Source organism: Pan troglodytes, chromosome 21 (genome assembly GCF_028858775.2).
Source record: "Pan troglodytes isolate AG18354 chromosome 21, NHGRI_mPanTro3-v2.0_pri, whole genome shotgun sequence".
NCBI lineage: Eukaryota > Metazoa > Chordata > Mammalia > Primates > Hominidae > Pan > Pan troglodytes.
The window spans coordinates 38,449,827-38,465,473 of record NC_072419.2 but is presented as its reverse complement, the minus strand read 5'-3'; the positions used below and the strand labels follow the sequence as shown (position 1 = coordinate 38,465,473).

Genomic DNA, 15,647 nt, shown 5'->3' with positions numbered 1-15,647 from the left:
CATCTCTACTAAAAATTAGCCAGGGGTGGTGGCGGGCACCTGTAGTCCCAGCTACTCGGGAGGCTGAGGCAGGAGAATGGCATGAACCCGGGAGGCAGAGGTTGCAGTGAGCCAAGATCACGCCACTGCACTCCAGCCTGGGTGACAGAGCGAGACTCTGCCTCAAAAAAAAAAAAAAAAACTGTAAACAATAAATTTCTGTTGTTTATAAGCCTCTTAGTCCATGATGCTTCGGTATAGCAGCCCAAATGGACCAAGACACAGCTCTACTCACAATTTCCCCAGATTGGAAACAAGCCCTTCAATGGGTAAATTGATAAACTGTGACCTATCCATACACTGGAACATAATTCAGCAATAAAAAGAAATGAATTACTGATTCCTGCAACAACTTAGATGAATCTCAAAGGCATTATTCTGAGTGAAAGACGCCAGTTTCAAAAGGTTACATAGTAATGATTTCATTGCTATGACATTTTCTAAAAAACAAAACTATCAGCCGGGCGTGTTGGATCATGCCCGTAATCCCAGCACTTTGGGAGGCTGAGGCGGGTGGATCACTTGAGGTCAGGAGTTCGAGACCAGCCTGACCAACATGGTGAAACCCCATCTCTACTAAAAATACAAAATTAGCTGGGCATGGTGTTGCATGCCTGTAATCCCAGCTAACTGGGAGGCTGAGGCAGGACAATCAATTAAACCCAGGAGGCAGAAGCTGCAGTGAGCTGAGACCGTGCCGCTGCACTCCAGCCTGGGCAACAAAAGCGAAACTCTGTCTCAAAAAAAAAAAAAAAAAAAAAAAAGACAAAACTATCATGATGGATCTGCAGTTACCACAGGTTGAGGTAGGAGGAGTGTGTCACTACAAAGGGGAACACGAGGGTTTTTTGAGGGGTGATGGAACTCTTCTATATCCTGTTTGTGGTAGTGGTTACGCAAATATTCATATGTTAACATTCATAGACCTATACATCTTTACGTCAAAATTAAGAAAGAAAAGGGTAAATTTCATTGTATGTTAATTAAAACAAACAAATAAAAAACTTTTGGTAGCCTGCCTCTAAGATGTTCCACAATGACCTCACCTCCTCCTTGTACTTACGCCCTTCTCATATTGAACAGGGCTAGCCTGCACACAGGCTTGTGCCATTTTTCTTGGTCACAAGAAAAATGGCAAGACATGGCGGCTCATGCCTATAATCCCGGTTGGGAGGCTGAGGCTGGAGGATCATTTGAGGCCAGGAGTTCGAGACTAGCCTAGACCACATATTGAGATCCCATCTCTACCAAAAACCTTTTTTTTTTTTTTTTTTGAGACAAAGTCTTGCTCTGTAGCCCAGGCTGGAGTGCAGTGGTCTGATCTCGGCTCACAGCAACCTCCGCCTCCCGAGTTCAAGTGATTCTCCTGCCTCAGCCTCCAGAGTAGCTGGGATTACAGGTGCGTGCCACCACACCTGGCTACTTTTTTGTATTTTTAGTAGAGACAGGGTTTCACCATGTTAGCCAGGATGGTCTTGAACTCCCAACCTCAGGTAATCTGCCCGCCTCAGCCTCCCAAACTGCTAGGATTACAGGCGTGAGCCACCACGCCCGGCCTCTACCCCAGATTTTTTTTTTTTTTTTTAATTAGCCAGGGCCAGGCGCGGTGGCTCACACCTGTAATCCCAGCACTTTGGGAGGCCAAGGCGGGTGAATCACGAGGTCAAGAGATCGAGACCATCCTGGCCAACATGGCGAAACCCTGTCTCTACTAAAAATACAAAAAATTACCTGGGCATGGTGGCGTGTGCCTGTAGTCCCAGCTACTGAGGAGCCTGAGGCAAGAGAAGCTGTTGAACCTGGGAGGCAGAGGTTGCGGTGAGCCGAGAACGTGCCACTGTACTCCAGCCTGGCAATAGAGCAAGACTATGTCTGGAAAAAAAAAAAATTAGCCGGGCATGGTGGTACGTGCCTGTAGTCCCAGCTACTGTGGAGGCTGAGGTGGGAGGACTGCTTGAGCCCGAGGTCAAGGCTGCAGTGAACTGTGATCATTCCACTGCATTCCAGCCTGGGTGACACAGCGAGACTGTGTCTCAAAAAAAAGACATTGCAGCTTCTGTCTTGGTGTCTTGACTCACTCTCTGGGGGTAGACAGCCACGATGTTGCAAAGACCTTCCAGCAACCCCATGGAGAGGAACTGAGGCCTCCTGCCAATAGTCAGCCCCAACTTGCCAGCCATAAGAGTGAGCCACCTTGGAAACGAAGCCTCTAGACACAGTCAAGCCTTCAGATGACTGTAGCCCTGACCAATATTTGACTATAATCTCATGAGAGATCCTGAGCCAGAACTGCTCAGCCAAACTACTTCCAAATTTCTGACCCACAAAAACTGAAAGATAATAAATGATTCTTGTTTTAAGACACTACATTTGGGGGTTATTTGTTATACAGCAACGGATAACTAATATAAAACCTAAGTCAGAGGCCAGGCACGGTGGCTTACACCCGTAATCCCAGCACTTTGGGAGGCCGAGGCAGGCGGATCACGAGGTCAGGAGATCGAGAACATCCTGGCTAACACGGTGAAACCCCGTCTCTATTAAAAATACAAAAAAATTAGCCAGGCGTGGCAGCGTGCGCCTGTAGTCCCAGCTGCTGGGGAGGCTGAGGAAGGAGAATGGCATGATCCCAGGAGGCGGAGCTTGCAGTGAGCCCAGATGGCACCACTGCACTCCAGCCTGGGTGACAGAGCAAGACTCTGTCTCAAAAAAAACAAAAACAAACAAAAAAAAAACCTAAGTCAGATATGTCACTCCCCTCTGCTCAAAACCTTCCAATGGTTTCTCAGGTCACTCACATAAAACCAAAGGCAATGGCTCACGCCTGTAATCCCAGCACTTTGGGAGGCCGAGGCAGGCGGATCACCTGAGGTCGGAAGTTCGAGGCCAGCCTGACCAACATGGTGAAACCCCGTCTCTACTAAAAATACAAAATTAGCCAGGCATGGTGGCGCATGTCTGTAATCCCAGCTACTCAGGAGTCTGAGGCAGGAGAATTGCTTGAACCCGGGAGGTGGAGGTTGCGGTGAGCCGAGATCGCACCATTGCACTCCAGCCTGGGCAACAAAAGTGAAACTCCATCCCAAACAAACAAACAAACAAACAAACAAACAAAAAACCAAAGGCGAGGCTGGGTACAGTGAGTCACATCTATAATTCCAGCATTTTGAGAGGCTGAGGCAGGAGGATCACTTGAACCCATGAGTTTGAGACCAGTCGGGGCAACATAGTGAGACCTCATCTCTACAAAAATTTTAAAATTAGCTAGGCATGCTCATGCATGCCTGTAGTCCCAGCTACTTGGGAGACTAAGGTGGGAGGATTGTGTGAGTCTTGGAGGTTGAGGCTGTAGTGGGCCATGATTGTAGTGGGCCATGATTATACCCCTGCATTCCAGCCTTGATGACAGAGTGGGAGATTCAGGAGAATCGCCTGAATCTGGGAGGTGGAGGTTGCAGTGAGCTGAGATCGTGCCACCACACTCCAGCCTAGGCAACAGAGCAAGACTCTGTCACAAAATAAGTAAATAAATAAAAATCTCAAAACAAAAACAAAAACAAAGGCAGAACCCATGAAAAACCAAAGGTGAGGTCCTCTATGATCTGGCCTCTCTCACTGTCATACCTCACCTCCTGCCCCGCTCCCTGTGGCCAAAATCATCTCCCTTTCAGGACTTCTGCACTTGCTGTTCCTTCTACCTGAAATGGTCTTCCCCAGATACCCATATGGCTCACTCACTCACCTCCTTCAGGCCTCTGCTCAAATGTGACCTGAACACAGAGGCCTCCCCTGACCACCCCAGTTACTCTCTTTCTCTTTACTCTATTTCATTCTCATTCATAATCTTCGTTACCGCCTCATACTTTCTTTTTCTTTGAGATGTGGTCTCTGTCACCAGGCTGGAATGCAGTGGCACAATCATGGCTCACTGCAGCCTTGACCTCCTAGGCTCAAGCAATCCTCCCAGCTCAGCCTCCCATGTACCTGGGACCACAGGTGTACACCACTATGCCCGGCTAATTTTTTTTTTTGGACAGAGTCTCGCTCTGTTGCCAGGCTGGAGTGCAGTGGCGCAGTCTCGGCTCACTGCTACCTCTGCCTCCCAGGTTCAAGCAATTATCCTGCCTTAGCCTCCTGAGTAGCTGGGAGTACAGGCATGCACTACCACACCCAGCTAACTTTTCTGTATTTTTAGTAGAGACGGGGTTTCACCATGTTGTCCAAGATGGTCTCAATCTCTTGACCTCATGATCTGCCAGCCTCAGCCTCCCAAAGTGCTGGGATTATAGGCGTGAGTCACTGTGCCCGGCTAATTTTTTATTTTTATTTATTTACTTATTTTGCGACGGAGTCTTGCTCTGTTGCCTAGGCTGGAGTGTAGTGGCACAATCTCACCTCACTGCAACCTCCACCTCCCGGATTCAGGTGATTCTCCTGCCTCAGCCTCTTGAGCAGCTGGGATTACAGGCACACACCATCACATCTGGCTAATTTTTGTAGTTTTAGTAGAGATGGGGTTTCACCATGTTGGCCAGGTTGGTCTCAAGCTCCTGACCTCAAGTGATCCGCCTGCCTTGGCCTCCCAAAGTGCTGGGATTACAGGCATGAGCCACCGTGCCGGGCCCCAGCTAATTGTTTAAAAAATAAAAGTGGTTAATTGGGCTGGGCACAGTGGCTCACGCCTGTAATCCCCGCACTTTGGGAGCTCAAGGCGGGCAGATCACCTGAGGCCAGGAGTTGGAGACCAGCCTGGCCAACATGGTGAAAATCCGTCTCTATTAAAAATATAAAAATTAGCCAGGCGTGGTGGCACATGCCTGTAACTCCAGCTACTTGGGAGGCTGAGGCATGAGAATCAGTTGAACCTGGGAGGCAGAGGTTGCAGTGAGCCGAGATTGTGCCACTGCACTCCAGCCTGGGTGATGGAGTGAGACTCCATCTCAAAAGAAAAAAAAAAAAAAAAGAAAAAAAACTGGTTAAGTATTGGATGATGAGAGTGTGGCTGAGTTTTTTTGTTGTTTTGTTTTTTGAGACAGGGTCTTGCTCTGTCACCCAGGCTGGAGTACAATGGTGCCATCACGGCTTACTACAACCTCCACCTCCTGGGCTCAAGTGATCCTCTCACCTCAGCCTCCTAAAGTGCTGGGATTACAGGCATGACTCGCTGCACCTGGCCTCATCTTTGGTTTTACAGGACTACAGGCATGTGCCATTATGCCTGGCTAATTTTCGTTTGTTCTTTTTTCTTTCTTTCTTTTGGTAGAGACAGGGTTTTCTCACATTGCCAGGCTGGTCTCAACTCTTGGGCCCAAGCCATCCTTCCACCTTGGCCTCCCAAAGTGCTGGGATTACAGACATAAGCCTGGCCCCAGCTAATGTTTCGTTATTTATTTCTTATCTGTTTCTTCCCCACTAGAATGCCAGTACCATGGGAGGAAGACTTAATTCATAATGGTTCAATGGCTTAATTTGTATTCTCATTTTACAGATGAGAACACTGAGTCTCATAATTACACTCCGGATTAATTTTAAAGCTAGGCCTTGCACCCGCGCCCTTACACTCCAAACCTAATGCCCTTTCCAAAGGGTGACTCAGTTCCAAAGCCCTCATTTTACAGTTGCAGAGGAGGCAAGAGTCCACAGAAGGCCAGGGCCTGTTGCAAAGAGGCAGTTCTCTGCCTCTCCCCATTCTCTGCCCCTACATCATTGGCCTGGGTCCTTAACTCCCTCCAAGCCCTACTCCTCAGAAGCCTAATCCCTTGGAGGTGGGAGGGGGTTTCTCCTGCCAGCCCATCTCCCCAGCAGGCAAAGTGCTCAGAATTCCTGTTTGCTTACTGGCAGCAGCTGGGAGAAAATGGTCTCACTGTAAGCAAACACAACATTTAAAAGCCAGAGGGAGATGTAAAGGAAACTTATAGCAGGCAATGCCTAGCAGGGTTGCCAGAGCCCCCATAATGCTTAATCCTTCATATTTGAGGCCCTCCTAAGACTTGCAAAGCATTTTCATGAACTTTGGAATCTCTCTGACAGCCTCATGCCAACTGCTGGTTCCTAGCTGAAGAATCTGAATTTCAGAAAGGTTATGCAATTTCACTAAATAATAACACACTTTTATTATCAACCATCTACTATGCACCAGGTACTGTGGCAATATTATTTTTATATCTATATCTAATCTATATCTATATCTATCTCTGTGTGTGTGTGTGTGCGTGTGTATTTTTTTTTAGATGCAGTCTTGCTCTGCTGCCCAGGCTGGAGTGCGGTAGCACCATCACAGCTCACTACAGCATCTGCCTCCTGGGCTCAAGTGATCCTCCTGCCTCAGCCGCCTAAGTAGCTGGGACCACAGGCACACAGCACCACACCTGGCTAAAGTTTTAATTTTTATTTTGTATTGATGGAGTTTTGCCACATTGCTCAGGCTGTTCTTGATTTCTTAGTCTCAAGTGATTCTCCTGACTCAGCCTCCCAAAATACTGGGATTAAAGGCATGAGCCACCATGCTAGGCCTATTTCTGTATTGTAGATGCAAAAACTGAGGTTCAGACAGGCTAGTGACTTGTTTGAGTCCCACAATGACTTGAGTTAGTGACTGGGCTGGGATTTGAAGCCAAGTCTCCCAGACTGTGTATAGCCAGCACACTGTAGCACCAGGACAGAAATCAAAGTGCACAAATCCAAGACTTTTGTACTTTTAGTAGAGACAGGGTTTTGCCATTTTGGCCAGGCTGATCTCCAACTCCTGATCTCAAGTGATCCACCTGCCTCCACCTCCTAAAGTGCTGGGATTACAGGTGTGAGCCACCACACCTGGCCATGAAACTTTGAGCAGTGTTTGCCTCTGGAGTGGGGTTTGCGCTAGCAAGGGGGCACTTATTTTTCACACTACAGTTATATTATTTTGAACTTTTTGAATTTTTCACCCTGTACATGAATTTATTGTCATTACATTTTTGACTAATTTATGCAGCCAAAGTCCTGCCTTTTGGCATTGCCCTCAAGGGGCACTATGAGGACCCTTTCACTCCTATGATGCCTCAGGGTCCTTAGTGAGCCCTGCAAAGCCCCTGCTCGTACCCTTACCCCATGTATTTGCCTCTAATCCTGAGACAACTTCTGGTTAAGATCCCCAAGGGTAAGGACCAAACCTCTTAGTTTGGCATTCCAGAGCCTTCTCACATGGCTCAAACCTCCTGATGCTGCCTCATCTCTTGTCTCCACCTCCCTAAACCTATGGCCAGCACTGCTTGCTGCTCCCCACAGACTTAGCTCTCAACACCTGGGTCAGCACCTTTGTTCACGCAATCCCTCCATCTATAATTCCTTTTCTTATCTCCCATGTGTGGCTGTTAAAATCATACCCATCATTTGACTCGACTCCTATCTCCTCCACGAACCCTCCATGATGCCAGACGTATATGTACACATACACATATATGGGTTGAATGAGTGAATATATATATATATATATATATTTTTTTTTTTTTTTTTTTTGAGAGAGTCTTGCTCTGTTGCCCAGGGTGGAGTGCAGTGGCGTGATCCTGGCTTACTGTAACCTCTGCCTCCCAGGTTCAAGCAATTCTCCTGCCTCAGCCTCCCAAGTAGCTGGGATTACAGGGCCTGCCACCATGCCTGGCTAATTTTTGTATTTTCTTTTTTTTTTTTTTTGAGATGGAGTTTCGCTCTTGTTGCCCAGGTTGGAGTGCAATGGCGTGATCTCGGCTCACCGCAACCTCCACCTCCCAGATTCAAGCGATTCTCCTGCCTCAGCCTTCCCAAATAGCTGGGATTACAGGCATTCACTACCACGCCCAGCTAATTTTGTATTTTTAGTGGAGACGGGGTTTCTCCATGTTGGTCAGGCTAGTCTCGAACTCCCAACCTCAGGTGATCTGCCCGCCTTGGCCTTCCAAAGTGCAGGGATTACAGGCGTGAGCCACCACACCTGGCCTAATTTTTGTATTTTTAGTAGAGACAGAGTTTCCCCACGATGGCCAGGCTGGTCTTGAACTCTTGACCTCAGGTGATCCGCCCACCTCGGCCTCCCAAAGTGCTGGGATTACAGGCGTGAGCCACCATGCCCGGCCATAAATTTAGGACACTTTTATAAACCAAGCACTGGGCTAGGCGCTGATGTTGGGAGATGCATCAGGCATGGTCCCTATTCCTGGGGGACACTTCTGGTCCAGCTGGGGAAACAAGTTAGCAAATAATTTGGTTTGATGGGTAACAGGACATCAGAGGCAGCACAATGCGTGGCTTTGGGGCACTGACTCGTGTGCCATGCTTCTAGGGCCCAAGTCCCAGCTCTTCCACTCACAGGCTCTACAACCTTAAGCTGGGTGCTTCACCTCACTGCTTCTCAGTGCTCTTATCTGTAACATGGAGATAATAAGAAAAGCAACCTCTTAGGGATATTCTCTAATGAGGCGAGTTAATTGAAGTAAAGTGCTTAGAACACTGTAGCACATGGTAAATGACATATGTTAGTCATTTAATACATGTTACTTATTATCTGAGACAGGGTCTCCCTCTGTCCCAGGCTGGAGTGCAGTGGCACAAACATGGCTCACTGTAACCTCTTGGGCTCAAGTGATCCTCCCACCTCAGCCTCCTGAGTAGCTGGAACCATAGGCACTTGCCACCATGCCTGGCTAATTTTTTGACTTTTGGTAGAGATGGAGGGCGGGGGGGGGGGGGGGTCTCACTTTGTTGCTCAGGGTGGTCTCGAACTCCTGGGCTCAAGCGATCCACCTGCCTCAGCCTCCCAAACTGCTGGGATTACAGGCGTGGGCCACTGTGCCCAGCCCATGTTACTTATTATTACAATTTCAAGGTTCTATGGGAGCTCAGAAAAGGAGAATTTCATAGAATCTTGAAATATTTACGATATGTTTTAAGCAGAGCAAAAGCTTAGACAATAGTGCGGAGGTGTGAAGAGTGAGGAGAGTTTCTCTCACAAAAGCCCCTTGGGTATTGTTTTGAGCTATCTTCAGGGGCCAGCCGAGTAAGGATCTCCCAAACTTTATCTTCATAATTCATGCCACACCATCTACTTAATACTTTTTCTCTGAACCAACTCACTTTTTGTAACCTAAGTTTCTTAAAAGGAAACTTTAAATCACATCTTTAAACAGAAAAACACAAGTACAAAGGATCAAAAATAAATAAAATGGCAGGGCACGGTGGCTCACTGTAATCCCAGAACTTTGGGAAGCTGAGGCAGGAGGATCCCTTGAGGCCAGGAGTTCGAGACCAGCCTGGGCAACACAGCGAAACCCCATCTGTACTAAAAATACAAAAGTTAGCTGGTGTGGTGGTGCGTGCCTGTGATCCCAGCTGCTTGGGAGGCTGAGGTGAAAGAATGGCTTGAGCCTGGGAGGTTGAGGCTGCAGTGAGCCAAGATCAAGCCACTGTACTCCATCCTGGGCAAGAGTGAGAACCTGTCTCAATAAATAAATAAATAAATAAATAATTCATTTATTTACTTAGTAATAGTGTTACTAAATTCCAGAAAACTAAGATTGTCTGACTCTGAGGAGACAATCAGAGTAGGATTGTCTACTCTGTTACAAGGACAGATTATTAGCAAGCAGTAGAGAGGAGTTAATGACACAATAGCACTGAACTGAGACTTTCTCTTTGGGCATAGTTAGCAGGATTGAGAAAAACTGAAAAGATAATTCTTGCCTTCTGCCAGTGCCTGCCCAGGACCTCCTAAACCAGCTTGTGCAGTGTCAGAGAGGGGAAAACATCCCCCACACTGGAGGAGATGAATATCAAATGGATCAATGTGTTGCCAATTTTTTTGCAAAGGTGGATTTTTCAGAGGGGTGGGGTATCCTCCCCGGGGTGCCGCCCCCAGGTGGGCATTGTTCTGAGTCACTGCACTTGAGGAATGAGGTTTCTGGGAAATGCCTTCTGTTTCTTCCATTTTCACTGTTTACCTGGTTATGCTTGGCATCCTGGGCTGATGATCAATAAAGGATTAGATGTAAAAACAAACCAAACCTGCTTGCCCTTAAATAATGTTATTTCAAGGGAAAGGTCTCAACCCTGAAATAAACCAGGTTTCAAGCAAGAATTTGAATTCACTTTGACAACATAATCCAGAGTGCAGGATTTGCCTTCAGGCTATGGGTTTTTTCTGTCAATTCCACTAAGGACAGAAGGAGAACTGAGGAGAGGAAGGATCTTTATTTTCAGGCCAGTGAAAGCTTATTATTATTTTTGTTGTAGTTACTATTAATAGATTATTTGCTGAGCTTCTTTGAACAGAAAATGGAAATGAGAACTCAACTCTTTCTTCCTCCCTCTGTCCTTTCTCCTCTTTCTTCTTTATTTTCTTATTCTCTCTCCCCTCCCTTCCAAATGTCTGGAGATCTACAATGTTTCAGGACAGTGTTTCCAGCTTTGGTTCCTTTGAACACCAGCTTCTCCATTTCTCTATCCAATCAGATGCAGATTTTGAAAAATGGAATTCCCTTTTAATTTTGAAAAATTGAATTCCCTTTTTTTTTTCCTCTCTTTTGAGACAGGGTCCCACTCCAATGTCCAGGCTGGAGTGCAGTGGTGCCATCACAGCTCACTGTAGCCTCGACCTCCTCCCGGGCTCAAGTGATCCTCCCACCTCAGCCTCCCGAGTAGCTGGGACTATAGATGCATGCCACATGCCTGGCTAATTTTTGCATTTTTTTGTAGAGACGGGGTTTCCCTATGTTACCCAGACTGGTCTCGAACTCCTGGGCTCAAGCGATTGGCCTGTGTCAACCTCCCAAAATGCTAGGATGATGGGAGTGAGCCACTGCGCCCAGGCTTCCCTTCCTTTTCTTATATATAAATTTGGGCTGACCCTAAAACAATGAGATTTGATCATCTGGATCATCACCCTACAAATATACAATAGGAGATGTAGGTCAGTACAAACTGGGCAGCAGGCAGTTCCTAAAGCCACCTTGTTGACCATGCCTGGTGGAACCCGTGAGGCTTGCCAGGGAGGGGCTGCAGAGGTCTTCCATTACCGTGGGCTGAATGACCACACAGTGAGATCCCCACTTCCTTCAGATCAGTGTTGCTCAAGTTTTAGCCCCAAGAGAGCTTAAGAGATTCCTGGGCTGCGTCCCCAGAGATCCTGACTCAGTGGTTCTGGGCGGGGGCCTGGGATTCTGCATTTCTAGCAAGTTCCCCCAGGTGATGCTGATGCCGCTGGTCTGACGATCACAGTTTCAGGTCTTGGGCCACTGGGCATCCAAATCACTTGCAGGTGCTTGTGAAAAGGCAGATTCCTGGGCACTACCCCCGAGACATTCTGATTCTCAGGTTCAGGGTGGGTCCTGGGAATCTGCCATATCAACCAGCCCTGGAAGGAACCTCTGAAGACCACCCTTTGGGAAGCACTGCCTAGACCATTAGCACCTGTAATGCTGAGGTGACGAATGCGGAGGTGAAGGGATTTGCTTCAAGGTCACTCTGCAAGTCAGGGACAACTCCCTGGTGCCTGGGCCCTAAATCTTGGAGCACCCTGGACTCCTCTTTCCTTCCCAGTCCACATTCAGCATGTCAGCAAATCCTGTTGGCTCTTCTTTCAGAACACATTTAGGTTTTCTTTAAGACTCTAGCAAGCAGACTTGGGTGTGGGAGAGTCAATGCAACTAGACTGGTAAAATGTGGGTCATTGTTGAAACTGTGAGTTCATTTTATTACTCACAATTTTTTATTTATATTTGAATTCTTCCATAACAAAAAGTTTTAAGTGTTTGAGCCAACAAATTCACTTCTGGGAATTTATCTTAATCAACTTTTTTTTTTTGCTTCCTGTCCAACAACTTTATTAATGAACATTTTAAATAAAGAAAAACTCTTACAAATAAAAATATTTTTTCAAATAACAATAGTGAAAAATTGGGGGCACATGAAGTCTCCTTTTTTTTGAGATGGAGTCTCGCTCTGTTGCCCAGGCTGGAATGCAGTGGCACCATCTCGGCTCACTGCAACCTCCACCTCCCAGGTTCAAGCCATTCTCCTGCCTCAGCCTCCCAAGTAGCTGGGAATACAGGCATGTGCCACCACGCCTGGCTATTATTATTATTTTTTTGTATTTTTAGTAGAGATAATTCACCATGTTGGCCAGGCTGGTCTTGAACTCCTCACCTCAAGTGATCTGCCCACCTCGGCCTCCCAAAGTGCTGGGATTACAGGCATGAGCCACCACACTTGGCCTAAATTCTCATAATAGGAAAACAATAAACTATGGAACACTCCTCGGCAGAATTTTTTATAATTAAGAGCATTTATCCAGGCTACATACCAACAGGGAAAACATGATACACTATTAAGTAAAACACTAGGACATTAAATTGTATATATTACATGATTAAAACTATGTAAATATTTGTATCTTTGAAAAAGACTGAAAAATAATTACATATGTTCAGAATCTAATCATTTCCCACCTCCTTCAATGCAATGGCCTTTGTCTCTTGGGAGAGGAGGGCACTGGAGTCCTAGTCTAGGGGAGCCCAGCACCCCAGTCTCTCGCCTGCAACCCTGTTAACAGCCCTGCACTGGTCTCTCTGCTTTCACCCTTTCTCTCTCCAACCTCCTCAGCACTGGCCAGCTAGAGAGGTCCTTCAGAATGTGAATCAGCTCATGCCCCTCTTCTGCTCAGAACCCTAGGAGGCTTCCCGTATCTCTCCAACTAAAAGCTTCCTGCCATGGCCGTCCAGGCTGCAGAATGTCAGCTCGCCTGCTCTGACCTGCTGCTTGGTTCCCTGCCTCTGCCTGCCTCTCCAGCCATGCTGGCCTCCTGGCTGCTCTTCAGGCACACACTCCAGTCTTGGGGCCTTTGCACGTGCTGTTTTCTCTGCCAGGAATGTGCTCCCTCCCTCCTTCATGACAGCTCTTCAGAGAGGTCTTACCTGGGCTCCTTATCTAAAATAGATCCACTCCCTCTTTTTGCTCCCAAACCCTTTATATTTCTTTATAGCACTTACTAACACGTCCCACAGTATATTTATTACATCTTCTACTTTCTAGAATGCAAATTCCTTGAGAACAAAGACTTTACACTTGATTCTCTCCTGTATCCCCAGTACCTAGCATAGAGCCTGACACATAGTAGGTGATGAACAAACACCTGCTGAATGCAAGACTGTTGTACTGAGCAACCATCCAATGGGGGCTGTAAGTGGCATGTAGGCTTTGTTTCTTGGGTAACCTCCCCTCCTTAATCCTTCTGGCATAGGCAGACTCACAGCAGGTACCCAGTAGAAGGTAAGGTGGCTGATCATTTTTCCATAGGAGGTCTCCATGGCACACAGGGTAGAAAGTGCATTCTGTGAATTAGAGGCAGCAGAGCATGGCAGCTAATGGAAACTGGCTCTGGGAGGTCAAATGCTGGCTTAACACCACCAGCTGGGCAGCCTTGGGAAAATTATGACAATTCTCAGGGCATTAATTTTTCCTTGTGCAGAAAGAGAAGGATAATGACAGCTCCTATTTCCCAGGGCTGGGGAATAAATAAGAGAATGCCCCCATAAAGCAATTAGCAAGCACAGTGCCTGGCATGGAGGTGACGAGCAACGAGAAGCAGTCAAATTAATCAACAGCCACATTTGTGCCTTTGTCTCTTTCAAGTTTACAACGTGCTCTTATATACATGCTTTAGCTGATCTGGACCTTTGAACAACCTGTCGGTTTTTATCACCATTTTATAGGTAAGAAAATTGGGTCAGAGGAAAAAGTGCTAGCTCACAGAACACAACTGAATTTTGCTAGAACTTCTGGTGCCCTTTCTTTCAGAACACAAGTGATTATTACTGCTGATATGAATCAAGGTGATTTGGAGCTGGGCATGCAGTCTCAGCTACCAGAAAGGCTGAGGCAGAAGGATCGCTTGAGCCTGGGAGATCAAGGCTGCAGTAAGCCATGATCATGCCACTGCACTCCAGCCTGGGAGACAGAGCAAGGCCCTGTCTTGGGGGAAAAAAAAATTAGGCGGGCCCCACTGGAGCCCCAGACTCTAAAGTGTGTGCCTAGTGTAAGGCTGTGGATGGCAAATGAATTCCAAAATGAAATCAGCCAGCCAGCTACAGGCTTACAACCTAGTGGTGGCAGGGAGTGTACGGGCTCCCTCATCTGCAGCTCCTTCTCTGGATGAGGCTTGAGAGCAAGTCTGGACAGGCAAACCATCTCTCAGTCCACCCAGGACTTAAAACACTTCATTGTTCTCCCAAAAGGGAAAAATAGCAAAGCCCTTTCTGTACAGTTTCTCCTGCTTAGAGTTGGGTGGCAGCTCTATACAGCAAATGCTGACTTTGCTGTTTGAGATCTTTGATACAGTGTGACCTCTGAGCTCTGACTCAGGCTGCCCCTGACAAAAAAAGTGTTTCCTCCCACAGGTAAACAAGGAAGAAGGCACTGCAAGGAGCTCTGGGCCTGGCTCAGTGGAGGCTCTGCCACCTTTCCAGGATCAAAGGCCAAGGGAGGTGACATGGCAAGGAAAAGATCTACAGGGCTCAGACAAGGAATTTTAGAACCACAAGGTCAAAAAACCATGGGCTCTCAGGAGTCACAGATTATTAAAACTGCAGCATTTGAGACCAAAACACTCATGACTTAGAGCACCTTAAGCCTCATGGTGTTGGCAGAGATTACATCGGAAGGGAAGAGTCAAAAGGTGCTTCTCCACTGATAATTCTGATGGCTTCTGGGCCCTGGGCATCTTCTGTGAGGTCAGAGCCTTGGCAAACGTTCCCTCGTGAGAATACGGCCTGAAGGCTCCAGCTGCAGGAGGACGGCTGGGAGAACAGGCTTTGGATATCAACCTAATGCCAACATTCTACCAACCAGGCCCCACTGGGGCAAGAGATCAGAAGAGATCTGATGGTGCCAGGTTTGCAGTGGCCATCAACCACCAAAAGACTGTGAGAACAATACCATGATAGTGTGGCTTGATGGTATGTGCTCCTTGCCAGGAACATGCTGCGTGAGTGGCACTTAGTCGCCCACAGAGCGCTGCACAGCACCACAACCGATAACTTCCATTTGCATAGTGTTTACAACACAGGACAGCATTCATCCCCCAAGCCCCAGAAATGGCCTAGGAAGTGGGGGACAACAATGGCTCTGGCCAGGCAGTGGGGATGGCTCTTGAGGGCCACATTGGGGGACACCTTGAAAAGCAGCCAAAAGACCCACACCAGCCCCAGCCTCATCCACATTCAGTTAAGGTCACTTTAGGTACCTACATTAATAGAATTCACTGATTTTCAAAAACCACAGAGAGTTCTAGGATAGTCATGACCTTGTATCAAAATTATAGAAATCTCTCTATAAAAAAATCTCTCTGAAGAGTTCAGCATCCCAGGCTGCTCAGAGCAGAGTGGACCAGAAGACGGAGGCTGGACTGCTTTGCCAGTGTGAGAAATTCCCAGAAGAGCAGAAAGCACGTGCGATGGGAGATGCTCCTGCTCCTAGGAACCTGCAAGTCCTATGCCCTGGGATATGGAACGTCTCCCTCCTCCAGGGGTCCCTGGCACTCTTCTCCATCTTTGGCAGGTGAGAAGAGGAGTTTGCAATCCCGGAGCACCTCTGGCTGCCAGGCC

General features: G+C 47.3%; 1 non-coding gene across 1 annotated transcript; it reads right to left on the bottom strand.

The window, feature by feature from the left end:
- Positions 1-12,524: 12,524 nt before the first annotated feature.
- On the bottom strand, positions 12,525-12,576 carry MIR1825 (microRNA mir-1825). Its single transcript, NR_035692.1, has one exon. It is a non-coding gene; the product is annotated as a microRNA mir-1825 (primary transcript).
- Between the last annotated feature and the right edge of the window lie 3,071 nt (positions 12,577-15,647).